Source organism: Centroberyx gerrardi, chromosome 5, assembly GCF_048128805.1.
Source record: "Centroberyx gerrardi isolate f3 chromosome 5, fCenGer3.hap1.cur.20231027, whole genome shotgun sequence".
NCBI lineage: Eukaryota > Metazoa > Chordata > Actinopteri > Beryciformes > Berycidae > Centroberyx > Centroberyx gerrardi.
In genome coordinates this window covers 31,901,370-31,920,542 of record NC_136001.1, presented here as the reverse complement: position 1 = coordinate 31,920,542, position 19,173 = coordinate 31,901,370, and the positions used below count along the sequence as shown (strand labels likewise).

The following is a 19,173-nucleotide window of genomic DNA, read 5'->3' as shown; positions in this document are numbered from 1 at the left end:
AACAACAGATGAAACAAATATTCTTTTCATTAGCTGCAGAGGTGATTCATTAGCTGGGTTTTTGTTGTAAAATAAACAAAAAACAATTGAGATCTTATGTTAGTATAAACGTTTCTGATTTGGCCCTGGCAAGTCCCGCTTAGCCCCGCTGTGGAAAATGAGCTAATGTCTATCAGCGCTTGGCTGAGGTTGTTACAATGCAGTCAAGTGTACTCCGGAGCTGCATCTGAATCCTCATCCAAAAAACGCCTCAATTTCCCAAGATGCACCAGGAGCGACCGCCGCACAGAGCCGCCGTCAGGGGAATGATTCTCTCTGGTTTGGATTTGCTGCCGCGCTCTCATTTCCCCGGTGACTTCATTCTCTCAATCAGGGGCATTTCAGTTTATTTCCCCTGTCATTTCAGGCATCTTGTTATCGTTATTGATCTTGCCTTTTCCATGATGTGGTGTTTTGTTGTCGTTTAGATTCTGTTGTTCATTTCAGTTGTGGTTTTCCTTGACATCTTGATTTTTTGGGGGGGTTTCTTATTTGCTCTGAGATTAAATGTTTTTCTAAGACTGTGGGTGTGTTTTTTTTCTTTGCGTTTTTTCTTTTTCCTGTGATTTTTTAATCATTTTCAGTTCTATGTCTATCACTATTAAACAAATTAAATAAACTAAAAAGTAAACAAAAGTTGAGTTTGCAGCGTTGACCAAGACTGGTTTAGACTGCATCACAAAAAAATCAAAGTGAGAGCGCTGTGCTCACATTTTCCGATACAAGTATGAATGTGTAATGAATGCTGCTTAATAATGAATAATAATGCGCTGCCTGATTGATCCCTACAGGGAAACTCTCTTCTCCAAGGTCAGCTGCAGAGCAACACCGCCGCAGCTGGTAGGGATTCAGCGTTTTGCTCAAAGACACGTCGGCAGGGCGGATACTAGCGTCATCGTGACTCCTTAAAACAAAACATGTCTACTCACGACTCCGGTCACAAGCGCACAGAGTTCAACCAAAGAGTGATTTTCCATTTCCAGGTCGTTTCATTTGATTTATTATCAGAGGCCGAGAGGCTGAAAACTATTCAGTAATTCGCAAGAAAAAAAGCAAAAATTTGACAAAAAACTGAAAAAATACACATGCAATACACAATTTGTATAGCAGAAATATGCTTTTGTCCTATCCCATAAATTATCTCACGACCCCAGGTTGAAAACCACTGGCCTACACAAAGACTTGAACCTGGGTCCTATGGCTGAACGACAGCCTCCATACCACCTACAACACCCTGATGCCACTGAGCAGAACCTGCAGACTGAGAGTTCAACTCTATTTTTTTCTAATGTCCACCTCCCTCTGTGTTTAAAACAAGAACGCTGTAAATGATCCCAGGTGTCAACAGAAAACCTCCAGTCAAAATAAAAGGCAACCCCTTTCTCCCATATACTCACTCAAAGGTGGTGAAATACCACAGTAAGAGAAGTGCCACCTCTGCTGGAGAAAATGTGAATATTCATCACCAATATTACCCCAAAACTCAGAAAAGTAAAAAAAACAACATGTTATAAATGAGCAATTTGGTCATAAAACATCGTCTGAGTCTAAAGAGCATCTGAATGAGCACACTGTCAGCGCTGTAACCTCCATTACAATTAAAACTGGGACCAAAACATGAGGGATAGAGGAAAAACTGATGTTAACAGTGAGAGCGACCGCCAAATGATCAGCCAACCTATCAATGTTTTAACCTCATCAATACTGAATGACCGTTGAGCATCACAAAGAATTGAGAGAACGAGCCTTTATCCTTCCTCTGAAGGTCGTATCGAGTGCAGAGAGGGAGTCAATGAGCTGGGATGCTGCAGTTCTGAATGGCTGAATCTGTGTGTACGTGTGTGAATGTGTGTGTGTGTGTCAGTCAATCTGTAAAATGATGGGCCTGATTTACATTGACTGAAGCCGTTGATGGACACTTGGCTACTAAAAGAATGCTCCCTCTGGTATTTACTAATGAGCACAAGCCACACGAAATACACTTCACATAAAGGCCATGTTACTCACAGTTTGAGTAACGGCAGCCTTACAGCGATCACCGATGGTATTTTTTATTTTTTTAAAAAAGGTAATGATGGTGTGCATCTGCATCGATGAATTAAAACAGGGACAAAAAGCAGCAAGTTTAAAAGGTTTCCTAAGAGGTCGGGTTGTGTCTTCACGGTTCTTCCCACCGGTTTTTGGCAAGAGCTCGATTTCCCCGCTCGCTCCTCTGGTGGCTAAAGACACGGGACCGCCAAATCCCACTGTTATTGTCGTGTCTCAGTCGGTCGCCCTCATGGAAGATCAGGCGAAGGAGGCCGCAAAAATTTGGCGTTTCTGCCTTGTGACTTGGAGTGAATTCCGAAAGAGGAACGCAGGTCTTTAGCCACCAGAGGAGCGAGCGGGTAAATCCAGCTCAAAACCATCCTGACCTCTTTAAACCTTTTAAAACACGCATTGTTCCTCACAAAAATACAAAAAAAAACTCCAAGGCACTCTCTTTAAACCAATTAAAATGCCTTTAATGTCATGGCATGGTCATATTAGACTTTAAAAACAAACTTCGACGCGTTTCGGCATCAAGCCTTCGTCAGGAAGTCAAAAAGTTGGTCATATTACGCATTGTTCCGGTTTTCATTCATCGACGCCATTAAGTTTAGTAAGGACTGACAGTAGAGAAAATATGTGCTATTCCAATGTATTGATTATCATGAGCTCATCATGTGCTTTCATGTGCTTTCCATTAGGGCTGAACAATTAATCGAAATTTTATCGAAATCGCAATATGGCCTACTGCAATTTTCAAATCGCAGGAGGCGCAATATTTGTTAAAAGGCGAAATGTGTGTCAAAATACCATTTTAAATTAAATAATGTCGTGCTGAAGAGATGTCCTGGCCTACACGTCATATTCTACAGATTTAAGAAAACATCTTTGTTTGGTACAGATCCCCGCAAAAATCACACCATAATCATTTTAATACGTTTTTCAATGTACATGAGAATAATGATGTAAAAATGATCATTCCCTCTAATATCGCAAATCATATTGCAATTGCAATATCAGTCAAAATAATCGCAATTAGATATTTTTTCAAAATCGTTCAGCCCTACTTTCCATGTGAGGGTTTATGACTGTCATGCATAGACAAGATCCTATTGTTCCTGAGACCCACTTACACAACATCCGTACAAACAGCATCATGAGATACTGGGAGGAGGGGGGGGCTTGCAGGTGGCTGTCCTTGAAGATATAAGCCTGGTTAGTCTGACCCTTGTCAGAGAACTGCACCACTCCCTTTGCTATGATGTACTTCTCTCCATGCAGCATGTATCATTAAAGAGAACACTAAATTAACGGACGGCGAACTTGTCTTTATTACAAAATTATTCATCAATTGGCGTCACGAACAGGATCCCAACAGGAGTCGAGAGGAACTCTGGTGGGATCCCCAAACCTGTATTGAGAATAGGGCTGGACGATAATTCAATATTATCGTTTATCATCTTTCAGTGGAATCATATCGTGATGATACGAAGATATTTTAATATCGTGACACACATTTCTGCTGTCTAAATTGATGATGACAAGCAAATTTTACTTAAAAACTCTGATAAAATTAGGTATGGTAGGAATATTATTTGAAAATTTCAGTTTTGTTTGACATCACACCTAACATCACCATTCGGTTCAATGAGATGAACATTAATTCGATTATTTAACGTGATTTTGCATACATGAACCATATCGTGATATATATTGATATCGAGAAAAATCCTTATGATTATCACGATATTGATTTCAACCATATCGTCCAGCCCTAATTGAGAATTGAAGGATTTCTTGAAGTTTATAATTGCTTAGCTGATCTGTGTATTGTTCTAAAGGAACATTTGACAAGTCCTATAAGGCTGTGGGGCCTATGCGGTGGGGTAAGACCACTGGAAAATATCTATGCTCCTTCTAAGAGTCCTTCATGATCTCATCTAAATTCACTAAATCTAGCTTGCTATCATGCAATTCCTTTGCCGCCGCTGCCGTTTTGGTAGTTGTTGCTGCGCTCTGTAACAGTCGTCATAAGTAGGTTTGTCCCGCCTACATCGAGCATCCAAATCAGGTTTGTCGGACAGTTATCTGTCCAAAATAACTGCCGATGGATAGGCTTGCGGCCAGACCGCTATGAATCGCCATGCAAATTCAAAAAGTGCTGAAGACTGCGATTCATGGGGGCTGGACAGCAGGAGAGTGCATCTGTGCTCTTCAAGACTAAGCCCATTTAACTGTCAGCCACAGGTGCACAAGTTCCACATACACGAGTCATGGATAGACAGACAGACAGCACATTTTGTATCAAACAGACAAGAGGAACCCGCACATTGTTAATAAAACAGAGAATGTCCACACCGAGGTTCATGATGCAAGAAATCAGAAGAATTTGACGTGTAGACTGCTGACGTGACAAAAACACCTTCACAGTTCTCACACGTTTTTGCTGTTGCACTTTCTGTCAACAGAGCACTTGTGTATCAAATTCTTCAGATTTCTGCATCATAAGCTCCGGTGTGGACATCCTGCTGTTTTCTACAGCGTGAAGCATCCTCTATGCTTTGGTATACTTCAATAAACCTGGGATCCCTTGGGGAGACACTGAAGTTACTCAGTTTAGGACCGCAGGGTGAAAAAGTTTAGGGTTTTATCCAAAAGAGGATGAAATCTTAAAGACCAATCCAGATGCAGTGAGACGGTGACCATGGCTACGTTGTTTGTTCTCAATGTGTGTGAAGTGTACTGTGACACACAAAGTGTATTGTGACACTTCTGTGTAAAACACTTTATATGGGCTCGATGCAACCATAAGATCCAATTTAGAGCTTATTAACAGAACAGAAATGATCTCTCACACAGGGACTCAAGCTCATTAACACATACTGCAACTCTGATCGTATGTGGGGATATAACAGAAACAGCATCTTGGAGTGTAAGAAGCACTAATATTGCTTTACTGGAGTGTAAAGCAATATTTTACAGTCCTAAACATGAATTAAGTCAGACTAGAGACACCAACTGAAGCCCAAGTTTCAAACGTGTTCTACCTTGGCAATGACACCGACAGTAGTTTGTCATTTTAGCTAATGTTTTGGGTGTTTTTGTAGTAAAATTTGATTTAGAAATGTGTCAACTCTTAAACTGCAGCCTTTAAATTTCCAATTAACGCTCATGCACATGACTCTGACGTCTGACTTTTCCTTCTTCATAGATTCCTTGAACCCCTCTTCCCCCTTAAATACTTCACTTTAAGATAAAGTCTGCTACTTATTACATAAAAAACTAAGAATCAGAATTAGGTGTCAGGCTGGTTAGGGAAACTGTGTAGTCACTATAAGGTTTCTAGTTCAATCTCTTTGCCAAACGAGGTGCAAAAGTCAATTTTTTCATGGTTCGTCTGACCGACAAATCAAGTATTCAGTGAATACGAAAATGCCAAAATTCAACGCAGGATTATTGGTCTATGAGCTAAATGACTAAATGAATGAAGGAATAAAAAAAATAAACTAATAAATAATAATAACCATGAAAAAACATGAGCGTGCATGAGCAAGTAAGCATCAAAGTCATTGTTTGTGTGATGTAAAACACATTTCCCAAATTAGTCAGTCTGATCTAAAATAATCAAATGCAATTGTGCAAAAAAATGGCAGAGCAGCCTAGAAAAAATAAAAATGAATAATACAAATGTTGACACAGATCCTCATGAGTGGACTGTTCTGGCACATCCTCATACCTCACACCTCACCCCCGTGCATATCTGCTCTACAAACAGGTATTGACTAGCAGCTGTGGAGTGTTTAATATACATATAGTGCTATGTATAGTCTACCATCTGTTGTACGCCTTGCACTGTCCCTTCCCACTGTATGCGGCGTCCTGCTGTCCGCGTAGCCCGTGCATCTGTACTGTGAAACTCTGCGTGCGTTGTCAATATGTCTCCGTACCAGTGTCACCACGCCAAATTGTAGCGCTTATTGCGCTTGGCAATTAAAGTGATTCAGTTCCTGAAAACCAGCCAAGGATAGCTCATTACTGCGATTATGTGGAATTTTGAATTGGGAAGGTTTGAGCTCTGAACGTCACCGAGGAAAATGTACCCAGACTCTCCTCACAGTGCTATAGCATCAACCACTGGCCTTTCAAAACCATTGATTCCCCCACCTACACACACACACACACACACACACATCTGCTGCTGGTTGTCAGAGGAATAGCCGTATGGTTCCTATGACAGTCTAGCAGAGAGAGTGATAAAGGGTCTAAAATTGGCTCTGGCCCATTCTGATGCTCTTGACTGTATTTAGAAACCACAATATGCTGTGGAGGGACCGGCAAGCTACATGAGGCCAATCTGGAATGACTGACTGGTGTGTGTGTGTGTGTGTGTGTGTGTGTGTGTGTATGTGTTTCTGTCTACATGCAAGTTTACATGTGTGTATGTCTGTAATTGTGCCTGTAAGAGGTGCGAGTGTGTGTGTGTCTTATTAATGTATAGTGAGTGTATGTGATGCGTGGAACAGGTGCGTGTGTGTTTGTGTAACCGCTGTTTTTATGCAGTGTGTGTGAGTGTGTGTTTGACTACCTTGTGTTGTGTGGCTAATGCAGATGCACCAGCAGACTCTGCTTCTCACGCAGGTATGAGGGATCATCTCAATGAATCACACACACACACACATACACGCACTCACACACACACACGCCAAGCTCAACGGCCTCATCGCCAGTTGGTTGGAAGGGGGGAAAAAAAAAATATCAGGGCCGTTGCCATGGAAACAGGCTCTCTGTGCCAAAGCTGCGGGGAGCGGGGAGGCGGACGTAAACACGCGGTCGCCATGGTAACCCTTTCGTTGCCACCGGCTCCCACTTGTCTATCCATTCAACTGTCTGTCTGTCTGCCTGTCTCTCTGTCTGTGTCTGGTTGTTTGTCTGCATGTTTACTCTTCCTGTCTCTCTGTCTGTCTCTCTGTCTGTCTGTCTACCTGTCTGTCCATCTGTCTGTCTGACATATTTATCTACCTGATAAGAGGACAGTGTTGCCATGAGAAGCTATGTAATTTTCAATTTTCACACCAAGCATGTTTGGAGCAGTTTATTCAAACTCTGGAGAGAGTGTTTAAATCATCAGTTTGCCTAAAATGGGATTTTCTGTGATACTGGGTTCGTTTTGGGGCGTATGCCATTAGCTGTGGGCGTGCCCAGCGGTGAGCTGGGTTGTCATGAACGTGCAGCAGACAGAACCCGTTCACAAATACGCTGAACATTAGCATTGTTTTTTTATTGTAAATTGGCTGCATTCACCATCTGCTTTTTCAACGCCTGTTGTGGCTCTATGGATGCCGGTTCCCCCAGCCTCAGCCTGAAGGTGTTTCAAGGTAGACAGGTCCTCAAGAGCAGTGACAGGTGTTGGAGCGAGAACTTGACCAACTGAAGGGGAGGAGGGCAGGACTAACAAACTTATGGTTTATATTTAACTGGTATGAAAATCAGAGGTAGTAAATTACAGCAAAGAGCACAGACAGGTTCATAATGCTGAGCTAAAGTTACAGGGACTGGAGTCAGATTTGCTTCCCTCTCTAACATAGAGGGATGGAAAGTTACCAAAACTCTGTCCAATAAACAAGCTACTTGTGACTCATGTGACTTTTGTTTACAAGCCCTGGTTCGCTTGTAATTGGGCAGAGTGAACCTAAATGAACCAAATTCAAAAATGCAACAAAGTCAACTTTTCCACTACGGTTCGGACCAAAGAAAACCAACGGTGGGTGTGATCGCACCCTTAAACAAAGGGTCAGGACCCAGGGGAACAGGAGCGTGTTTCTAGTGAGTCCCTACATGACATGAGCAGCAATATAATGAGTCTGAGTCCCACAGTGAGAGACCAGGAGAAACAGCTGAAGAACCCCTGTGCTAAGGTCAACTGCTGGCCTTTTTTGTTTTACTTGAAGACCGGTGTTTGGGTCTAAACTAAGCCTCAAGCTATGAGGAGGAACAGAGCAAAACTAGTTTTTGCTGAAAGGTAAACCTGTGTGTGTGTGTGTGTGTGTGTGTGTGTGTGTGTGTGTGTGTGTGTGTGTGTGTGTGTGTGCGCTTGTTTGTGTGTGGCGAAGTGCGTATGTGCTGCCCGAACACTCAGTCTCTCACACACACACACACACACACACACACACACACACACGTTTGCCTTTCAACAAAAACATCCATAACTAGTTTTCACCTCCCAGTTCCTCATTACAGCTTGAGGCGTATAAACTCACACACACACACATGAACACAATCACTCACTCTCACTTCTCTGTAACTGTGTAAGAAAAAAAAAGCATGTATACTCAGTCAGCCTTGTGTGGCTGAATAAAGGTTAAAGCTGCTGCTTGTAGCACTTTTAAACATCAATATATCATCAACTAACTGTGATACCTTGGTATATTTAGTGTAAACAAATAAGACCATGGCCAGGACGATTGACAATTGCTCTCTGTCTCGCGTACGTTTTTCAAAATTAAGACTACGTTTCCCATAAACCCTGTTGCAATCCTGTCACAAAGAGGATCTTCGCTTTATTGGTCAGAGGTTTTCTTTCACTTTACTGAAGAGGAAAAACATGTTGGAAGTGATTTTTCCACCATCTGCCACTGCGAGAAAAAAAAAAAGCTTTAGCTCCGTTTGCACTGGAGGAACAGCACCCTCTTCCCGTTTTGTGCCATAAAGCAATCCAGCAGATTACCAGTGGCTCACAATGTAAAACGTCTTCTCAGTCTTCTCAGTGATGGTCTTGTTTGTTTACAGCAATTATAATAATGTCTCAAAAGTAATGTGGTAATAATTAACTGATACCACACGCATCACCTTTAAAAAAGACATTATGCTGTGGTACTTCTCCCCTCCCGTTCCCTGTGTGTCTCCATTGATTTAAACCAATTTCTCTTCCCCCTGTCCACGGGGAGGTCAGAGGTCAAAGGTCAGGGTCAGCTACAGAGCAGCAGCCTGGAGCTGGTAGGGGTTCAGTGTCTTGCTTGAAGAAAACTTCAGTAGAGCAGATGCTTGCTGTCACAGAGGGTTTGGACCCGGGCCTCTCCACTCACTACGCCACCCTGCTGCCCCAGTTCAATTTTACCTCAAGTGCATTTCACACAGAGGTGGCACAACACAATTAAATAAGGTGATTCAAAAACAAGAAACATTAGCAAAAACTAGTAGAAGTATGGGTATACAGCAGAAAAAAAAGCCTAACAATACAGACAACTGACAATCAAAAAGTTGACAAGTAAAAAGATTGAACAGAAATTACAAGAAAACATGAATGAAACAAAAACATTGAGGTTTACTTTAAAAAAGAAACCCAACTAATTAAGTACTTTAAGAGGTTTGCTTGCTCAAACCCATTTGCCTTTAAATAAAATCTCTAAAGAGAGTTCAGATTACCATGTATGGTGGACCTCTGGCCGTTCCTCTGAAAGACTTTCTTTTGATGACTTCTTTAAATAGACTTTAATCTGGCCATTTGTCTGGCTGTCGACACGTGAGCGCTGGAGATCAGAAGCTCTGAAAACATCAGCCTGGATCCTGCGGGGCCAAACAGGGTCTAACCAGGTCTTACTAAGCATGGTTTTCCCTGCAGGGCCAAACAGGGCTGCAGAGGGTTTATTACTTATTCTGGTTTCCACTAGAGGTCCAAACAGGGCCAGCAAGGGATAATATTTTAGCCCAGTTTCCACTACAGGGCCAGTCGAGGCTTACTTATCAGCATGGGTTCCACTACAAAGCCAAAATGCAAAATTGCAAAATGCAAGGCCAAACAAAGGCTAGTTTGGGCTTATTCAGCCTGAGGGTTAAGCCGGGCTAACCGGGGTTATTAATTTTTTAGGGGAACATAATTTTTTCGGGACATTGTTTTTTTTACATCTCCTTAAAACAGCAGATGCTTTTTCATCTGGGCTTTAGTTTCAAATAAGCACGTGTTTTCAATTTAGCTACATTGATAATAAAGTGAAATTATTCAAAACTCTACAGCAAGGCACAAAAGTGTGAAATGATCAAGGACATGGGCGTAACTAGGCCACTCACACCAGAGTGAGAAACACAACAGAATCACCAGTCGCCAAGTAGGCCACATTTGCATGATGCCACAAACTTCACCTGACACGAAAAAACAAGCAGATGCAAAGACAATATCACAGAGCAAACAGATTTATTTACATCTCTCTGCTAGCTCAATACACCTAAAAACAAATTCCTACTGCAGATGACAGGACTAAGGTGTGCTTGGTGTACTTGTTACTCCATTGGTTTGAATCTGTCAATAACCAACAGACAGTGGGAATTCTTTCTATCCACTAGGAAGAGCATGCTCTACAGCTAATATTCAATGTTTCAGTCATTGTGTTTTTATCTACATTCTATTTCGTTGCTGCAGTAATGACCCAATTTCCCCAGAGATCAATAACATTCATCTTATCTTATGACCGTTTACCGCAAGTCCTCTCCCTCTCCCTCTCTCCCTCTCTCTCTCTCCCTCTCTCTCTCTCTGTATACACTCTCTAATCACACAGACACGCCACATGCTCTGAAGATCAACATGCTAGAGGCTTCCAGTACATGTTCAATGTTGCCGTTTCCAATCTGGGTCACAGCATTTCAGTCAGACTCCATCCTCTCTCCCATCTTTTCTGTCACTCTTTGACATCAAATGAATTAACCAAATCATATATGTTAGTGTCAGGCCCTGCTCACACGGACTTACAATATCCATGCATAATGCTAGGCAACATCTTATGCCCCTAAATAAACTCACGTATCATATAGGGCTGCACAATTAACCACATAATCGTGTAACGCTCTTTTAGTTTCCACGACTGACCGTCACAGGCTTACCAATACTGAAACGTTTCATTTCATTTAGAAGGTCTACTGTTGTTGAAAATAGTCACGATTTTGATATAAGACACCAAAATTGCAATATAATGATTTTGTTATTAATCAGGATTGTCATTTTAGCCATTATCGTGCACAGCTCCAGTAATATACAAAACAAAGCACGTCGCCATTTTTCCTAGGTGTCACAGATTGTGAAGCATTCTACATTAAAAAAAAAATCATCTTTTCTGGAACATAATCATCTAAATAAATGAAATTAGCAGGAATTGAAGTCATCTTGCTACAAAAAGCACTTTTCTCCCAAATCACACAGCAGACAGACTTTGTTTTCTTCTGGTGTAGCACTGGACATTACTGTTTCTACAGCTAGTGTTAATGTGCCAGATCTTACCCGTCCACAGAGAGATGTTTGACTTCTAGACAAGTTTTATGTGATTCACAATTCTGACATAGAGCTATTCTTCATGAGAATATGCTTTCTTAAACCTACACTTTCTTAAAATTAAGCAAAAGGAAATGGAAAAATCTCAAAAAACTAAATAATTCTCACTTTCTTGAGCTGTCAAACTGGCTGCTGAGTCTGCTATCTAGGCGGCACGTTCACGACTCACATGGGTTCAAATCCCAGCCCACTCTTTGCTGCTGCATCTCTCTCTGTCCACTTTACTCTCTCTGTCTTCACTACTGCTTTCACAAAAAAAAAAAAAAAAAAAAACTGGATTGGAGTGGACTGACCCCTGCCCTTTAAAAAGGAAACAAACACACAGCACATCCTGCGGGGCTTAGGCGCAGAACATATCCTCACCTCTGGTTTGAATCATGCTCATAACCTTCGTTTTCACATCGTCGCCCCTGTCACTCTGTTTGACACACTACACAATAATGCAAGATGGCTTTTTAATAAAAGAGAAATCAACTAAGGAACAACCGCCAGTCTCACCTCGCTCCATGTTCCCTTCCTTTGCTTTCTCGTACAGAAAAACGACTCGGCAGACACAGCTACAGGTAACCTAGAAGCTAAAATTAGCCGCTAAGCTAACTCAGGCTCAGTAATGACCCAAGCCGCTGCCATCTATCTCCACAACAACGGAGCAACTGCAGCCCACACACACACACACACACAACATAGTGGCGTCACGTCATGGTTCAATGTGCTTACATGACTGACTACACAGACACGTCCCTCCATCCCTCTCAAACACACACACACACACACACACACACACACTGTTTCACTAAGGCACCAACATTCACAATTCACAAGCTTCATGGCTCAATCTGCTTACATGGCTGGCTACATACATGCATACAAACACACACACACACACACACACAAACACAGTCTCTCAAATACACACACACAGTCTCTCTTTCCTACAAGCAAACACACACTCTCTCCCTACACACAAACACAGTCTTTCAAATACACACACAAACACACAGTCTCTCTCTCCAACACACACACACACAGTCTCTCAAATGGCACACACATCCACACGCACAGTCTCTCTCTCCAACACACACACACACACAGTCTCTCTCTCCAACACACAAACACAGTCTCTCAAATGGCACACACATACACACACACACACACACACACACAGTCTCTCTCTCCAACACACTCACACACACGGTCTCTCAAATACACACAAACACACACACACACAGCCTCCAGTGACGTGCTGCAGTGTAGCAGGCTTTGCCAGCCCAGTAAAGCCGACCGAACACAGCTGAGGGAGGCTGCCTGCAATCACATTGCCTATGAATCAATAATACTGCCTCACAAACAAGCAACACGCAGAGATACATACACACACACACACACACACACACACACAGTGTCTCTCCCTCTCCCTCTCTTTGTCACAAACATACACCACAAGCACTGCAGTCTCATCAATGCTACTGTTTCCTCTCTCAGCTACAACAACAAGCAGCATTAGAGAATGGGGCTAACACTAGAGCTAGGTTAACACTAAAGCTAGGCTAACAGCGAGGCTTAATCCTTTGTGTTGATAATTAACATCGGCATCTAATACGACAGTGGATTGTTGCCCCTGCCTTTTTACGCTCCAAACAACGAGCAGGGCAGAGGGCTTTCAGGTGATGTAGTGCAGCCCCTGGCGGCCATATTGGAGGTCTACAGAAACAATGGCTAAGAACAGCTGAGTGCATTTCTAAACAGACAACTTGGCAGTCTTTTGCCTGGGAACTGATCATTTCATCACTGATATATCTGATCAATTTTGTGTTTAGATAATGTCAGCTTGTTAGCTCGTAAATCGTAGTGCCTCTGGTCAGCTAACCATCACCGCGTTGTCGTAAACACATCCGATTTACACACAAGCAAATATATCTAAGAGAAGCTAGTGTTAGCAGTGGCTAGAAGTTGCAGGTTTACATTAACATTAATTGTTTTGCTAAATTAGCTTGCTGGCTAGTTAGCTAGCTAAGAAAGTCAGAATCACGTCTTTGTTTAGGTTAACTGAGCCGACTCTTCTCACGCTACTGCAGAGTGTTTTGGAGTGGAGACTAAGGTAAAGACAAGACTGTTCTTGAGTCACAGCAACTACAAAGTCTAGCTCATTAGCCACTTCTGGTTGAATAGCATTAGCCGTGCTAGCGTAGAGCTCTATGGACATTTCATTGAGGGGAGTGTTTGGTGACTGCAGTTTCCTAGATTCAAAACCACAAGGCTATGGGTACCTCACAATCGAACCATGCAGGTTGTTTTAAGAAACTACAGGAAACTACTACTACAGGTTGATACCAATGATATACCAACAAATGTTAGGCTTGGTTGCTGAAATACTGCCTCCTTCTTGAATCAGTGGTGTTGATACAAGTATTGAGTGTTGAGCCAGTAGCAGGCTGAAAAATGTACAGAAAAAGTTCTACTTAATATCAAGGAACCTCAAAAAAAAACGTTCTACCCATAGGCACAGGGGGGAGAGGGAAGTACTAGTCTGATTCAACAGATGTTTTAAGGGGAACAGTAATTTCTAATTAGCACTGATGGACGATCTTCTCCAATTGTTTTTTTTACTCTATCCCTTTGATAAACCCAAAATTTGGTCCATGTACCTCAACCAATCATCTTTTCTGCCCCATGTGGATGCAAAGGCAATCAAATGCGAGCAATCATACACCTGACAGCCCCCATCAAGTCTTTACTTTTAAGTGCAGACCTGGATTGTGACTGATGGACAAAATCCAAACTCTGTGGATTTTTCCCCCTTGGTTTTATTCCCAATTGTCAGACTTTGATGTGACGAGAAGGGTCTGGGTACCTGAGACTGGTGAATATATTGAAGCTGTGCATTCTTATATGTTAATCACTTCTACAGGGACGTCAGTTTCTGGCCAGGCCATGAGCACAAACATCACTACACCTTCTACAATCAACGATAATGGAAATTGTCAGTTTGGCACGCGGTCTCCGGTGAGGTTAGGGTTACAGTTTAAGGATAATTCCAGCCGTTTTCAACCTGGGCCCTATTTTCCTATAATTTTCTATCACGCTGATCGATTCTGACCAAAATCTCATCAACTGCTCCACTATAGAGCTACATATGCTTCGCCTCGAGACGCAAGTAGCTCTAGGTGACTCTTATGATGAGTTCCAGCTTTGCAACTTGGACAGAAAGTACTAATCCATTGTTCAGTGAGCTTGATATAGACCTGAGGGAACTGAGCGTGATGAAAATAGTATTGATACTATAGTTGTTTCTGTGGAAAATCTATTCAACCCCATCGCAAAAAACCCTTCTAGCTAACCAGCTATCCATCCATCTATATCTTTTCTAAGAGACGAGGGAAAAAAATGCAATACTAGATGAGACGAGACTTGACTAGAATAGAATATTTGTGTAGGACAGAAGGGAGAATCCACCAAAAGGCTTGAGAAGGAATTCCAGCTCAGAGGAGAGCTACATTCTTGTTATTCCCTATAAAAAGATGGAGGGAGAGAGAGAGAGAGAGGGAGGGAGGGGGAGAAAGCGCTGCAGACGGACGTTTCAGCTGTTTGGGTGACTACAGAAAGATGATCAAAGTGACTGAATCTAGGCCTCAGACAGAGAGAAGAATTCAGTCTCTTCTCTGCTTTACCTTGAAGTGCAGACACCTCGCTCTCACGTAGTACTTGCTGATTCATGGATTGTGGTGTGAAAAAAATATGTAGGGAGGGAAAAAAAATAACATGGCTCAGTGTAAAGTACAGTTGCCTTTATATTAATTCAGCAAATGCGGGGGGAAACCAAAGTAGGAACACTGCCACCATGCATACACACCAGTAGGGCCGCAAGATTAATTTAAAAACCATCAAAATTAAAACACGGATTACTGCAAGTTCCAATTTGGCAAGAGTCTGTAATTTTTGTCTTAGATGTAAAGGTTTTTCAGATGGCTTCCTAAAAAAGGTTTTAATGCACTGTGCATACTTCTTGGCCAAAAGAAATGAAGTTGCATCTTTAATTTTATTCACTGAGCAAATCTCATCTGCCTCCCCACACAAGCACTTTATCCTACATTAAGTTTTGAACAAGAAATTAGGTCAGAAATCTGTGCTCACATGTAATTCAATTCAGTGGCAATATTCAGCTAAATGTTGACAATTCATTTATTATGCAGCTCTACACAGCTGACACAATACATCTGTGTCAACCATGTCAATCACAGCACAAAGTGAATTATATACACTGACAAAAGCAAAAGTCGAGCACAACTTCATCAACAAGCCACGCATGCCACCTGACTGCAACATCTTTAAACGTGACGAAAGAAACGAGTAACATCTAGAGCTACAGAGGCATTTCATGTTCAGAAAGTGGTTACCAATGGTTACAAGGGACATGCCACCATGTTGGAAGGCCAACAACAAAAATGAGACACTGCCGCTGCCTCTCCTGTTGCTCCCTGACTAAACCTGTTGGCTCACTAAGCTTAGTAAGTGATCATTTTGCCCTCTTTTACAGCCAAATGTCACCACACAGAAACCTTGTTAATGTCAGGAGGAGGTGTTGACGACGTTACAATCTCTCCTTTGTTGTCACTCTTCCAACATGGCGGGGCGGCCTTCTGTAAACATTCCACGACGGACCTCGATTCCTGTGCGTATCACTCCGCGGCGATGATGTTTATCGCTGTGTTGTTTCAAGATGTGGAAGGCTGATCACTTGTAAGGCCCGTTGAAATGAAGATGAGATAATAGATACGCCGGTGCTGCATCAGCGACAAATCTCATCACCTCACCGTTGCAAACAAGCTGATAATCTCTGCAAACCGTACTGCACACCTCTAACATAGAGATAAAGCCTGAGAAAATGAAGGACTCAGCCAGTGTGAACAGACCTTGCACACGTCATCTGCTCTGCCCTTTTTTCATGGCTCTGCTTTTACTGATTCTACCTCTGACGTGCTTTGCTGTTTTTGTCTCTTACGTACTATATCATGTTTTGATGTGGTTCTGTGTATTGTAATTGGTTTTAACCGTGGTGGCAACCAGAATTTCCCCTGGCGGGACAATAACGATAATGTTAATGAGTAAATGCTGGATACAACCAGTGATATAGTGAAGGGCAAGCTCACAAACTCACTTTACCCACCTTTTTATTGATTAAGTCATTCACTCTTTTCAAGCTGCTACAAATTATTCAACATAAGTCAATTACCACTGACAAATAAGCACACTGTTTTATGTGTTGTAATGCTGTCGAAGACAATTGCTGCATTTTAATCAGAGGGTAACTGAGAAAAAGCTGATTATTTCTAAATTAATTGGATCCAATGAGTTTATATTGGTCTCAGCAAGTAAAAGTTTAGGAACAATAATGGATCTGATTGGTACTCAGTATCTGTATCTCAGAATCTCTTTCAGTCATGAAAAAGTGGTACTGATGCACCCATAGCTAGTAGAGTGGGGGCCTAAAAGCAGAGTGAACTCTGGTAGAAGTGCTTACACAACAGTCAGCAAAATCCTTTTTTCGATCATGAGGAGTTGGGTTGAAAAATGTGAGTTGTCAAGATTTTTTGTTTGTTTTGTATTGTTTGTTCTGAAGTGATATGTTTTCATAAGCTGCTTGGGTTTTTTTTTATTTTACCTGCACAAGAGTATTTTTCTGTTTTTATCACTGTTTTATCATTCCCCTACTGTGTTTTATCACTGTGGAAATATAAACATTCAGAAAGCGGAAAGCTTCACTGTAAAATAATAAATGTGGTACTTTTATGCAGCGAGGAGCGCCGGGTCAGCTACAGAACAGCCGCCTGGAGCTGAGAGGGATTCAGTGTCTTGCTCAAGGAAACTTCAGCAGGACGGATGTTTGTCGATACGAAGGTTTGAACCCTTCAGTTGACGATTAGAAAGCTGTGGCTAGAGTTAGAAAGCTTAACAGGTAACCTACTTTGTGGGGTTGCATATGGTACTGAAAACATGTTGCTATAATAGACTTTTACCATAACCAGTAATCTTGTGGTTGTAGTAATTTTGTAGCGTTTCAGCCCATAAATCCTTGTAAAACCTAGTTTATTTTCACACGTACTAAGTTTGTCCTACATTTCACCAGTCATGCTCCAGATGAATGAAAGTAATCATGTGCTCCATTTGTGCCAATGTGTTTGGCTGCTAAGGGAGAAGTTGTGCATCAGAAAAATATGTCCTCCAGGAAATACTTAGTAGTTTTTGTTCTCTTCTACTAAAGAACCATCAATGGATAGCTGATGAGAAAAAGAACATCTAAAATAAAGTTTGCTTGTATAATTACTGATTTTGTAAGTACTACTACTTGTTATTCTAGGTTATTTTATTGTTTCTGTACATATATTGTTTTTCTTGTTTTATATAATTTTGTCCAATAATCAAAAAAATCCATGATACCTGAGCTGGGCACCGAAGGATGATGATGAATGATAAATTTTGCGATCGTGACAACACTACCACCCTGTAGCTGCTCCAGTATGGAGGCCTCGTGCTCAGCGATGAGTGACTGCTGTGTCACCTCACTCTTACAGAAACTCTTGACTCATCACTCTACTCTGTTTGACTCATAAAAATTACACCAAACAGCATGAAGTCATCCGAGCGCAACTCACAATACTAAAATACTTTGAACACAGCCGTTCTACAGTTCCTTGAGCAAGAAGGCGCTAGAATACCTGGAAATGTAATAGAGGGCTATCATGTGACGTAATGTCGGCCATATTGGAGGTCCACAGCTCATGGGCAACAGCGGCTGAGAACAGCTGATTGCATTTCTGAACTTACAACCAGTCTATCTCAACACAATTCAAATAGACATGGATCATTTCTGTGCTGTTTTTAACTGGGAACTGATCTTTTTGCCACTGATACATCCGATCAATTTTTTGTTTAGATAATGTCAGCTTATTAGCTAGCTAACCATAGCATTTGATCAGCTAACCATCACTGTCTTTTTGTTTTTGTAAGCACATCTAATTTGTACAATAGCTGACTTTACATAGCTACTAGCTAAGGTTAGTAGAGGCTAGTGTAGGCATGTTAACCATTAACATTAATTGCTTTGCTAAAAAGCTTGCTGGCTAGTTAGTTGGCTAACAAAGACAAAAACCAACTATTTGTTGAGGTTAACTGAGGTGACGCGACTCAAGTGACAACAACTCAGAGTGCTTTGGAGTAGAGACCAGGGCTAAAGACACTTGGAAACAAATCTACCTCACCACCATTCACAGTTACTTGCACGTATGTTATTAAATGGACCTGCACTCACAACACAACAACCTTTTTCAGGTATCTCCCTTTTACTAGCACAGCTGTTATATATTTAGACATTATTTGCACAAAGACAATTCTCCAATGGACCACCAGTCTCTAAAGTCACTCTGACAAAGGCGACAGAACAGTTCTAGAATACAGGGAACTGCTAAGATACATGGAACACCTGGAACAGAATAATTCTAGAACAGAACAGTTCCCAGATACCTGGAGGAGGAAGGTTCTAGAGTGGCTGCAGCAGGAAGGTTCTAAGAATACCTGAAAATAGTTCTAGAATACAAACAAGCTCTAGAACGCCTGGAATAGCACAGTTCTAGAATCCCCCCGTGGCAGCTCAAGAATGGAGACTTTTTTTCACTAAACGAATAGCAAGGGAATATTTTTAAGTGTATTGTGAAGCCACAACAATTTTGGGGTTAGAGTTAGGGTTCGTGCAAGAGTTTCCATTCTTTTGTATTAAACAGTTACATAGAATACAC

General features: G+C 41.7%; 1 protein-coding gene across 1 annotated transcript in view; it reads right to left on the bottom strand.

Annotated features, from left to right (window-relative positions):
* chd6 (chromodomain helicase DNA binding protein 6) overlaps positions 1–19,173 on the bottom strand; it is a 119,214-nt gene that overhangs the window by 82,514 nt on the left and 17,527 nt on the right. The gene's annotated exons all lie outside the window — the stretch shown is intronic.